Source organism: Danio aesculapii, chromosome 10 (assembly GCF_903798145.1).
Source record: "Danio aesculapii chromosome 10, fDanAes4.1, whole genome shotgun sequence".
Taxonomy (NCBI): Eukaryota; Metazoa; Chordata; class Actinopteri; order Cypriniformes; family Danionidae; genus Danio; species Danio aesculapii.
The window spans coordinates 22,172,148-22,183,648 of record NC_079444.1 but is presented as its reverse complement, the minus strand read 5'-3'; positions in this window follow the sequence as shown (position 1 = coordinate 22,183,648).

Sequence of the window (11,501 nt, the reverse complement as noted above, 5' to 3'; positions counted from 1 at the left end):
ACAAGTAGCTAAAACTCGCTCATTCTGAGGCAGAAACCTGCGGATATGCAACAACTTTAATCATAAGGTAAACACAAAACAAAGTTTCCATCTGGAGCTCCTTCATGGCACTCGACACATAAATAGATTCGCACAGCTCTTACCCCACCCACACTTGTCAGCCCTACCAAGCTGATCAATCACAAAGCTTGCGCTACATGTCTTAAATCAGCCTTTAGAGGTCAGAGGAGTGAGGTTTACCTGCACAGCACTCCACCAGCTGGCCTCCATTACACTTACCCCCTAAACCTCACTCCCATCCCGGACGAGCCCCCTGGTATAACCCACTGGCCTTATTGCACCCAACCCGTCATGAGCTTGGATCGAACTGGAGATTCTTTACATAGAAGTCATAGCATCTGTTGCTAGAGCACTTTTAGAGGTCAGAGGAGTTAGGTTTACCTGCACAGCACTTCACTAGCTGGCCTCTGTTACACCCACCCCTCTAAACCTCACTCCCATCCTGGATGAGCCCCCATGTATAACCCACCGGCTCTATTGGATTCAACCCGTTCTGAGCTCAAACTGGCGATTCTTTGTATGGGAGTTGGTTGCTCTAGCAAGGAGGCTAAAGACCATGGTATGACATAAACATGTTTATTGTTAATCCACATGTTGATTAGTATGAAATTGCAGACTGTGAATGTAGTAAGTTTGAATTTTAACTTATTCTACAACTGTTAAAAAAAGTTCATTATATAAAATTTAAGAGATGCTACATCTGCCTTGTTAACCATCTAATGCACACTCCTGTATCTCAGAAAAAGCACCTATGTCATTCTTGTACTTCCAGTGATAGTGTTTTGAATACTATGTAATCAAATATGCTACTCATTTGACATACAGTAGATTTTGGGAGGTGGACTGAAAGTATTTGATTTTGAACGCAGCATATGAATGCTATTGCTCCCCTAACTGCACCTTGCTGTAAAATATTGCAGTTGTTTTTCAGTGTCTGTAACTAGCAACATTATTCCTTGAATCCCACAGTTGCCTCATGTTGGATGTCAGCGCACACATACTCGAGACAGCAAACAGCATTAATAGAAAATCCTATAAACACCCTCAAACCAGTAGAAGAGTCCATAAACTGCGCTACAAGTTCATGTCAGCACCTAATGCAACTTAAAACTGACAGTTAACTCTGTAAACAGACGAAAACAGCTTGGAGGGGAAAACAACTATTGCTACTAAAAGGAAATAAGACTTAAACTAAACCCCCAAAAAGGCGACAAAACATGAAATGAACGGGGCTGGAAATGAGCGGAGATGGATGAGACATAGGAGGAGACAGCGATGCCTCGGGCAGTGCTGTGAGACGGTGTGTGTGTATGTTTAAATGTGTGTAGGGCAGGTGGGACAGCAGGGAGACTGGTGGCTCAACAGCTTGCTCCACCCTGAGGGCCCAGCGTGTTGGGAGGAGCAGGGGCCGGAGCGGAGGCCTCTGCCAACGAGAGGGGCAGTAAGACTGGTGGCAGCTGGTCCGTGCTCCCTCCCCTCCCGCCGCCAGGCAGCAGGCAGGGTGAGAAGGTCAAAAGGCAGTCGTTAGGAAGACAAAGAGAGGCACAGCGACACACTGCATAATCGCCTTTTATTGAGTGCCTCTGACACGATTCACAGCGAGGCTGACACTGACGCCACACACGCGAAAAAACACACACACACACACACACACGTACACTCAGCAATGTTTACATGGACATCTTTTGTTTCGATCAAGCCAAACATTTGTGTTTGTGTGAAAGCTAATTAAAGATTGAGCTGATGTGTGCCTTTTCAGTGGACGTCAAGATTAAAGAACAGTTTAAGACACATACAAAAATTATGTAATATTTGTGTTTAAAAATTTTACTAAGTTTTACGCTAGTCAATATTTGAAATGGATCAAAACCTTTCATCAAAGTTATTCTTAAAGCAAAACGTGTATTGAACAAAAAATTTCTTGTCTCAAGACAACTTTAACTTCACAGTTTCTCACAGACATCACTATTCTTTCACAGAACATTAGTTTCTCACAGGACATAACTCGTTTCTCACAGGACATCACACAAAACATCCCTTATTTTCTCACAGGTCATTGCTAGTCTCTCAAAGAACATCATGAGTTTCACTGACCATCACTAGTTTCTCACAGACATCACTATTTTCTCACAGGACATCCCTATTCGCTCACTAGACATCACTAGTCTCTCATAGAACATCAGAGTTTCTCACCAAGACATCACAGTTTTTTCACTTTGATACTAATCTGCTTTCCTCCAGTCTGTCTCAGTTTCATAGCTTTGTCAAAGTTTTAACAAAGATTTTTAATCAGGTTTAGATCAGGACTCAGGGATGGCCATTCCATTGTTTTAGTGTTTTCAGCATGAAGGAAATCCATTTTACTGAGTTTTAAGTTTTGATCTTTATATTTCCAGCCCATTGAGATGCAGTATTCTAGAAATCACAGATTTAAAATGAACACCTTCTTTTGAATCTATGACTTCTATGACAGAAAGTTAATCTCTTTAGCCATTATATGGACAACCTGCTATTAGAGGGCTTCAGTCACTTTAGAATGATTAACTGTCTTGCAAAATCAGTAAAAACTGAAAAGTTGGGCAGCGCAACACATTCTCACATCAATTCGTAACTTTTTGATTTAGTGGCTAATTCGTTTAAATTCATATGATCTCATTCATACTATTTAGTACGATTTGCTTCTCCCTCAATGACGGTTGGGTTTAGGGGTGGGGTTAGGTACCACACCTCCTTTTTCAAATCGTACATTTTTGTGCGACTGAACTCGTACGAATTAGCCACTGAACTGACAAAACAAAAAAAATAGTTACGTTTCCTCATGAGAGCAGGCTGGGCAGCCAGGAAAATATGCCCCTCCCCAATATAACTTTATTAGAACTAGGCATTGCCCTACACATTTATTTTATTTTGTATATATGGTTCTCCAGTTTTGATCTCGACTGTTTGTGACAAAAGCTTCAAGTCAGAATTGTTCTTTTGACTTCCACACATGGTATGAAATTCACTACTAGTTTAGTCATCTTTGGCTATGTTCACACCTCTCATTAACATACATTTTGGTCAGTTTAAATCACAAGTAGACATTTCTGTTTACACCTGATGTTTCACTTCAAATCATTTTCCTGATTTCTTTGATGGCAGGAGGGTCAAAGAGAATGTACAGACTTTTTCCGATCTTTCAGGATAATACTACAAAATAGCTTTGCATATTATATATGGCGTTGGCACAGCGGTTAGCATGGCTTCCTTATAGCAAGACGTTGCTGCAGTTCAAGTGAGGAATTTGCAGATTCTCCCTGTGTCTGCATGGAGCTCCAGTTTTCCCCACAGTCCAAAGACATGCATATTGCATAAACTATTGCATTGGCCGTAGTGTGTGGATGGGAGAGTGTATGAGCGTTTCCCAGCACTGAGGGTTGTACTCTCAGTGCTGGATTGTGGCTGGAATAGAATCCACTGAGGAATCCTTATTTACATTTAATCATTTAGCAGACACTTTTGTCCAAAGCGACTTACAATTGAAAAGACATTCAGTGATTAAATAAGAAGAGGAAATACACACAATGAGTGCTAATTAAAGGAACTGTTAGGGCTCAGAAAATTAAGTGCTACTGTAGTCTAAGGAGGGGAAAACAATTGCCAGAGCTTTTGGCAGTTCATTCCGCTGTGGTGAGCTAATAAAGCAGAGACTAAGCCAAAGGAAAGTAAGTGAGTGAGTGAGTGAGTGAGTAAGTATTACATGAATGCATACAGTATGAATGCTAAATGAGACATCTAAAAACAGTACAGAAAACAGCACATTTTGCTTGTGTTCTGATAGCTACAATACAAGGTTGAAAGATAAGGGCTTGTGTTTGAATCAGGATTGTTAAAAGAATGGCAAACATTAAGATGAGAAAAGTAAGACATCACTTTCCTTAAAAAGCATCTAAGTGTCATATTTAGTTATCTATTTAAAGGTGGAATGCAAATATTACATTTAAACATAACTTTCCTCCACATGGCCAATATTGAGATAAAGACTCAAATGATGAGGGGAACACAATTCTCAATGTAGTGAGATCACAAGAATCCAAAATAAACACACTAAAGTTACAGTAAATAAAGAGCAGGTAGGAATTAACTGCCAAGACATACCATTAAGTGTTCCAACCAAAGTTGCACTCCAGGCCAAAGAAGTCAAACTGTGCAGCTTCCCCCCGCAAATATGCCTCCTCCCATCTCGTCAGCCCTTTCTCTTCTCCCATTAAAGCAAAACAGAGCCTCGCACTCAACCATCAGAGCAGCGGTTCTGCTCTCCACATGCCACAGATCCGCCATCCCCTCCGGCACACTCAGTGTCAGTCTACTTTCCATGTACAGCCATCACATCTGTCGGTTTTGATGATGACTTTGCCTGCAAACCTGTTAGATCAATAGATTCTGAGTGGAGTCTGATTTGGTTATATTTTACAAGATATTCGGTGATCCTCAGATGCCTGCTGAATTTTAATGGACCAGATGAGAATAGCATATAATTTAAATAGTAAAATAATAATAATAATAATTAAATTATTTATAAGTTATGATCTGTAAAATAATAATTGAAAATGTAAATAAAAAGTTAAATGAATATTGAAATTGCATTGTAATATCTGACCCTGGAACACAGGTATATTTTTGGCAATTGCCATTATCTATTTTTTTTTTTCTTTTATGCCAAAAACCATAAGATTAGTATGTGAAGTTTATGTTCTATGAAGATATTCTGTAAATTTTCTACCACAAATATATATACTGTTGAAGTCAGAATTATTAGCTCCCCTAAATTATTACCCTCCCCCTCATTTCTGTTTAACAAGGGGGGAAAAAATCAACATTCTGCTATATATGATAATTTTAATAACTCATTTCTAATAACTGGTTTCTTTTATCTTTGCCATGATGACAGTAAATAGTATTTGACTTGATATTTTTCAAGACACTTCTATACAGCTTAAAGTGACATTTAAAGGCTTAACTAGGTTAATTTGGTTAACTAAGCAGGTTAGGGTAATTAGGCAAGCTATTGTTTAACGCTGGTTTGTTCTGTAGACTATCGAAAAAATATATAGCTTAATATTTTTAAGCTTAAAATGTTTGTAAAAAATTTAAAACTGCTTTTATTCTAGCCAAAATAAAACAAATAAGACTTATATAACAAATAAGAAAAAAATATCATCAGACATAATGTGAAAATGTCCTTGTTCTGTTTAACATAATTTGGGCAATATTTTAAAAAGAAAAAAATTCAAAGGGTGTCTAATAATTTTGACTTTCAAAGATTTTCAAATTGCACCTCAATTATATATTGTAATATTCATTCATTTTCTTTTGGGCTTAGTCCCTTTATTAATCTGGGGTCGCCACAGAGGAATGAACCACCAACTTATCCAGCATGTTTTACGAAGCAGATGCCCTTCCAGCTGCAACCCATCACTGGGAAACATCCATACACACACATACACAACGGACAATTTTTTGGCTTACCTAATTCACATATTGTGCATGTATTTGGACTGTGGGGGAAACTGGAGCAACTGGAGAAAACCCATGCCAAAACAGGGAGAACATGCAAACTCCACACAGAAATGCCAACTGACTCAGCGACCTTCTTTCTGTGAGGCAATCATGCTATTTACTGCGACACCGTGACGCCCAAATATTGTAATATGCTAACTAATATTTATGAAAAGCTAATTTATTCAGCTGTCACATCTCAATTTCCAAAACTGTAAAATTGACACCTATGACAATGTGATCCAAGGTCACATATTTGATATTAGAATTTATGTTGATATTACAATTTTAAATAATGTTTAAAAATTCAAGTAATATTAAAGACATTAAGTATTATAAAACAAATATTACAAAACAATATAATATTACATTATTTTAACATTGAAGAAAAGATAGCTAGATATCTAGATAGATAGATTGATAGATAGATAGATAGATAGATAGATAGATAGATAGATAGATAGATAGATAGATAGATAGATAGATAGATAGATAGATAGATAGATAGATAGATAGATAGATAGATAGATAGATAGATAGATAGATGGGGACGCAGCTTAAAAAAGTCCTCAAGGCACGCAGAAGATGGCCATAGTGAAGCATTTACAAAACCACAGTAATATTTGCATCACATCAAACAGAGTCAAGTCAAACACACACATACACAGAGAGAGAGAGAGGATCACTTCCGATTGCGGCTCGTTTCTCAAGAGCGCGGTGTGTTAAACTCTCTCCATCTCTTCATTCAATGGAGCGTAGCTCATCTGAACACTGAGCTATAATGAGGCCCAGTGATGCACTTCTGTGTCTGTGTGAACCAAAGCGAATGAGCGAGAGAGCTATTGGAAAAGGAGGAGAGAGAGAGAGAGAGAGAGAGAGAGAGAGAGAGAGAGAGAGAGAGAGAGAGAGAGAGAGAGAGAGAGAGAGATCCATTTCTTCCCTAAGGGCAACTCCTCTTTGGCTCTTTGTTGCTGAAATGCTCCCAGTGAGCAGGTTACACTAAAGCCTGCTCTATTGTCTTAAACAGCTGTGCGTTGCTCTCTCTCTCATCTTTTTTTCAGGTTCCTCAATCAGGGGCAGTTTGTGAGATCACTAAAAGCTAAAGCCTGTGGCAGTGCTCCTCCACACGGAGATCTGCTTCTGTTTACACTGGCCCGTGGTAGGGGGTCCGTCCTGATTCAGCTGCTTTCTGATATACTCCATATAGAGGATGCAGATAAATGGGTTCATATTACCATACATTGCAGACCGCTAATAAAAGCAACAAGAAAAATTACGACAATAAGAAGTCGAGAAAGAATTATAATTAGAGCTGGTTTTAATGAGAACAATGTGCTGAATATCTTACATTCAATTTTGTAAGTAAACGCATAGGAATTGAGAGCTAATTCAAATAACTGTATTAATCTGTGTATTTCTAGATGCAAACAACATAATAATAGCCCAATAATTCATTTGAAAAATAATTGTAAAAAATTAATTCTTTATTCTACCTGATTAAGAAATACATCTATGTGCGTGGCAGATTATTCTCATTTGAGGTCTTGGCTATTTAATCTTGTTGTGAAAGATGGTGCAATGGCATATAATAAAGGCCCATCCATATATTCACGTTCACACTAACCATTTCGTTTTGGGGCTGTTTTGTTTGGTGTTTCTTAAAGTCAAGTTGATTAAGATTGCTGTCAAGTTTCTTTGTTTTTTCATCAGCTAGAAAAAAATATTTATAAAATTAATCAGTCATACACCAGTCGTCGCAGTTATACTTCCGTGCATTAAATCCGTCAATTCGATATTTGTGCTTACAAATACAGTCAATATGATTCCACCAGGATTCAGTACAAATACCTGAACAGCATATACTTATTTCATTTATTTTCTGTTCGGCTTAGCCCTTTATTAATCAGGGATCGCAACAGCGGAATGAACCACCAACGTATCCAGCATATGTTTTACTCAGCGGATGCCCTTTCAGCTGCAACCCATATGGGAAATATAATTATGCTCATTTATAAATTCATAAAATAACTCATTACCTGGTTTTTGTACCATAACCAACCCCGACAATAGGTAATGTAAATGATAATTACTTTTAATTAATCTTTGAGCATGAAAAGATCAGAATTAAATTTTAAGCATCAAAAGAAGAAATCAAGTTATCAAAAAAATAAATAAATCAATTCGTAACCACAACTAAAGACCCGCGAAGCTTATGGGTAATTCCTGTCAAAATACACGTTCACAAAACTCTTAATTTACACAATTTCACATTGCAGGTAGCTAGCCTAATATTAAAAGCTCCGTGATAAATTAGCGGAGAAAAGTTTTTAGAAAAGTTAAATTGTGTGTGAATTAATGCCAAAGTGTGCAAACTAATGCCAGGTAAAAATAATACAGTTGTTGTTGCTGCTCCTATTGGATCATAATAGAAAATATGTTAATTAAAATGTTTATTTTATTTATCTTTTAGTCGGATTAATTTACAAAAACTAATCACACACACCACCCTAAATTTTTTTTAAGAATTTTACTAAAAATGACAAATAAACAAATTTCTTCACAACAAGTAAAACTGAATAATATAAATACATTAAATATCTAATCTAATTATAAACATAAATAATGTGTGTTGCAGGAAACGTTCACGTTTGTGACCAGCAAATATCTTAGATAAAAAGATAAAATTGCCAGCTATGTGATCAGCAGATTTTTTTTTTTAATTTTATAAAGAATCTCCACAAAAGATTATACTTGCATATTAAACTGTGAAGAGCACATATACAGAGTTTTTTTCCAATATGTTTTTTTTCTGCACACACATAAATGCGCCAATGGGGCATTGTATCCTAACAAAAATCAGTGCATTGTTCTCTTTACAAATATATTTTACAAAACAACCTGCACTTTGTGCTATCAATTCATGAGGCTGATGCACATATAATGATTTCAAGAAAGAAAGAAGGAAAGAAAGAAAGAAAGAAAGAAAGAAAGAAAGAAAGAAAGAAAGAAAGAAAGAAAGAAAGAAAGAAAGAAAGAAAGAAAAAGGCGCAGATGACGCACCATGTAAACTAAATTAAAAGGAGTTCTATTACAGCCCAAGAATAATAAGCAAGAACAACAAGCAAAAAAACAAAGAAAAGCCATAAAGGACATTAGGCGCTGAGCTTTATATAACATTTGAGTGAATATTTCATGGGCAGAGAGATAGAGAGAGACTCTAAACTTTCATTAAGCAGGGTATTTCGCTGGGAGGGAATTTCGGCGCCTTTCACTTTTTCTTGGCTTTTATTGCAATAATACAGATATCTCTCTGGCTCCCAACCCCTCCTCATTCAGCCCATTTCCTTCCCGCCGTCTCTCTCACTCTATGCTTTTTAAAATATAGTAATAAAAACATACTAGATCCTTTTTAAATGCACTATTACTTATCATGGTCTTTTCATATCGTAGCATCACAGGTGTTTTAAAGCCGCTATAAAAGTGCGTCATTTATTATTCAAAAGCAGCGTCGTCTTTTTGCATATTATCTGAGCGCTTTTATACTGCGGGCTGCCAGACTCCCATTTAAAATGTTCGGCAGAATTGATAACGGCAGACACGCGCAATAAAAACAGCGCCGGGGGCAGGGTGGCACGCGCGCCCGCTCATATGCAGATCCCGGTAATTACTCCAACAATTCGCCAACCATTCCTTTATTTGCTCTTTGAGCAAGGGATTTCACGCTTTTAATTCGGTTTTCATCAATCTATTGATTCTAGGCTGCTAAATTGTTTGCACGGGTCAAAGATAAGAAGTGGGTCCGAGCTCCTATCCCGCGCCTTGCCAGCCAGGTGAAACCGTTTGTGTCCCTCATATAACAGGGATGCTTACGGGTGCATTTTAAAGCCTATACCACTCAAACCGAAAAATGGAAATCTTGAATTTACACAGAGCATTTCACTAATGTGGGAAAAAATGCGCAAGTTAAAAACTGTTTCAACTTTTGGAACACAGCACGGCTGTTAATTGGATTGTACGTAACAACAACAACAACAACAACAACAACAATAATAATAATAATAATAATAATAATAATAATAATAATAATAATAATAATAATAATCTAGCAATGTCAAGGACAAAAATAACAAATCGTGCTATATTTTGCATATTGAATGGTGATCTATCTATCTATCTATCTATCTATCTATCTATCTATCTATCTATCTATCTATCTATCTATCTATCTATCTATCTATCTATCTATCTGTATGTGACACGATAAAAGCAAACAGACTCAGAAGCTAAAGAGTGGCCATGGGTCAACGACAAGCTGTACGGGAATGACGTAAGCGTCTTCAGCCACTGGACGAGGGCCGAGCTCCCGGGGGGATGAGGCTTTTTAGCGTCAGCACTCACTAATGGTCTATTAAAATATCAACTACTTCAAAGTAAACGGATTTGCTCCACACCAACTCCCACCCTCTGAAGCTAATCAAACGCGGCGGCCAGGCCAAAAGAGCATAATCATTTTTACGTGGCAGATTACAAGGAACCACTTAGATCCGCTGTCAGAAGATCGGGTGTCCCAACAATCTCGATTAAATAAGCGCATGGGAGTCCAGCTCTCCAAGAGCCAACACTGTGGCTCCTTTAGGCGCACAGCTGTGAAACTGACCGTTTTCGGATGCAACCTCTAAGGGACATCAAAAAGTCACTCAACTTATGCTGCAAATACATAATTAGGCCTATAGAAAACTCAGTAAAGTTTTTAAACATTATTTAACAAAAACAAATGACCCATGAACACAGGAAAAGATGCTGTCTCAATTAACCAAAGTTAAAACTGCTTTAGTTTTATAAGTGCAATGTTTATATCAATATGGTCTAATTATACTCTGTAGGCTACTTCGGACATAAAAGAGAACATTAAATTGGCTTCTTTGGTGATGTTTTCCTTTAGTCTATATTTTTTCTATATAATATTTGTACACATGTAGGAATAAAATATGAAAGACAATCTCTCTTCATATAATTGTATATTTAGGCTAGGCTAAACAAAATATGCAGATGTTTCTATTTACATGATTTATGCATTTATTGGTCTTAGCAGAAAATGAAATATCTGTATTTATAAACTATAGACCTGTATTATTATTTTTTTGTTTAGTTTATTTTAGTTTTGATTGTTTTGCTTTCATGTATCTATCTATCTATCTATCTATCTATCTATCTATCTATCTATCTATCTATCTATCTATACATACATACATATATACATGTATATATATATATATATATATATATATATATATATATATATATATATATATATATATATATATATATATATATATATATATATATATATATATATATATATATAGGAATGATAGTTTTAAATGAACACCTGCCAGTTGCCCTATGGACAAAATAAATAAAAAGGATATTTAATTAGTTTTCTTTCCAGAAAGCTATGAACGAGTCTAAAGTTGATTGGCATATTAGAAAAAAGGTTGAGGGCAGCTTTAAGGTCAGAAGCACTCCGCCAATTGCTGAAGGCGATGTAAAAATTCGATTTTTTATTTTAATTTAAAGCGTGAATGGATAATAAGCTCACCTAGTTTTAATACAGGTCGACAATATGTTTTAAAATTAAAGTCATCAAATAATGCTTTCCTTGCTTTATCTCATTAATATCATACGTTAATAACATTTTCTTGCACAGAAAGGGCCATATATGGTATAGTTTATTTCCTCGTGAGGCCACAGTAGAATCTCCATTAAAAATAAAACATTTAAGATGTTAACGATGACGTGCTGATGTCAGCATGTCCATAATGAAGAGATACTTGACCAATACAGAAATTGAGGACTAAACGATCTGCATTTTAAAGAATGATATCAGAATACGCGTTATGTTT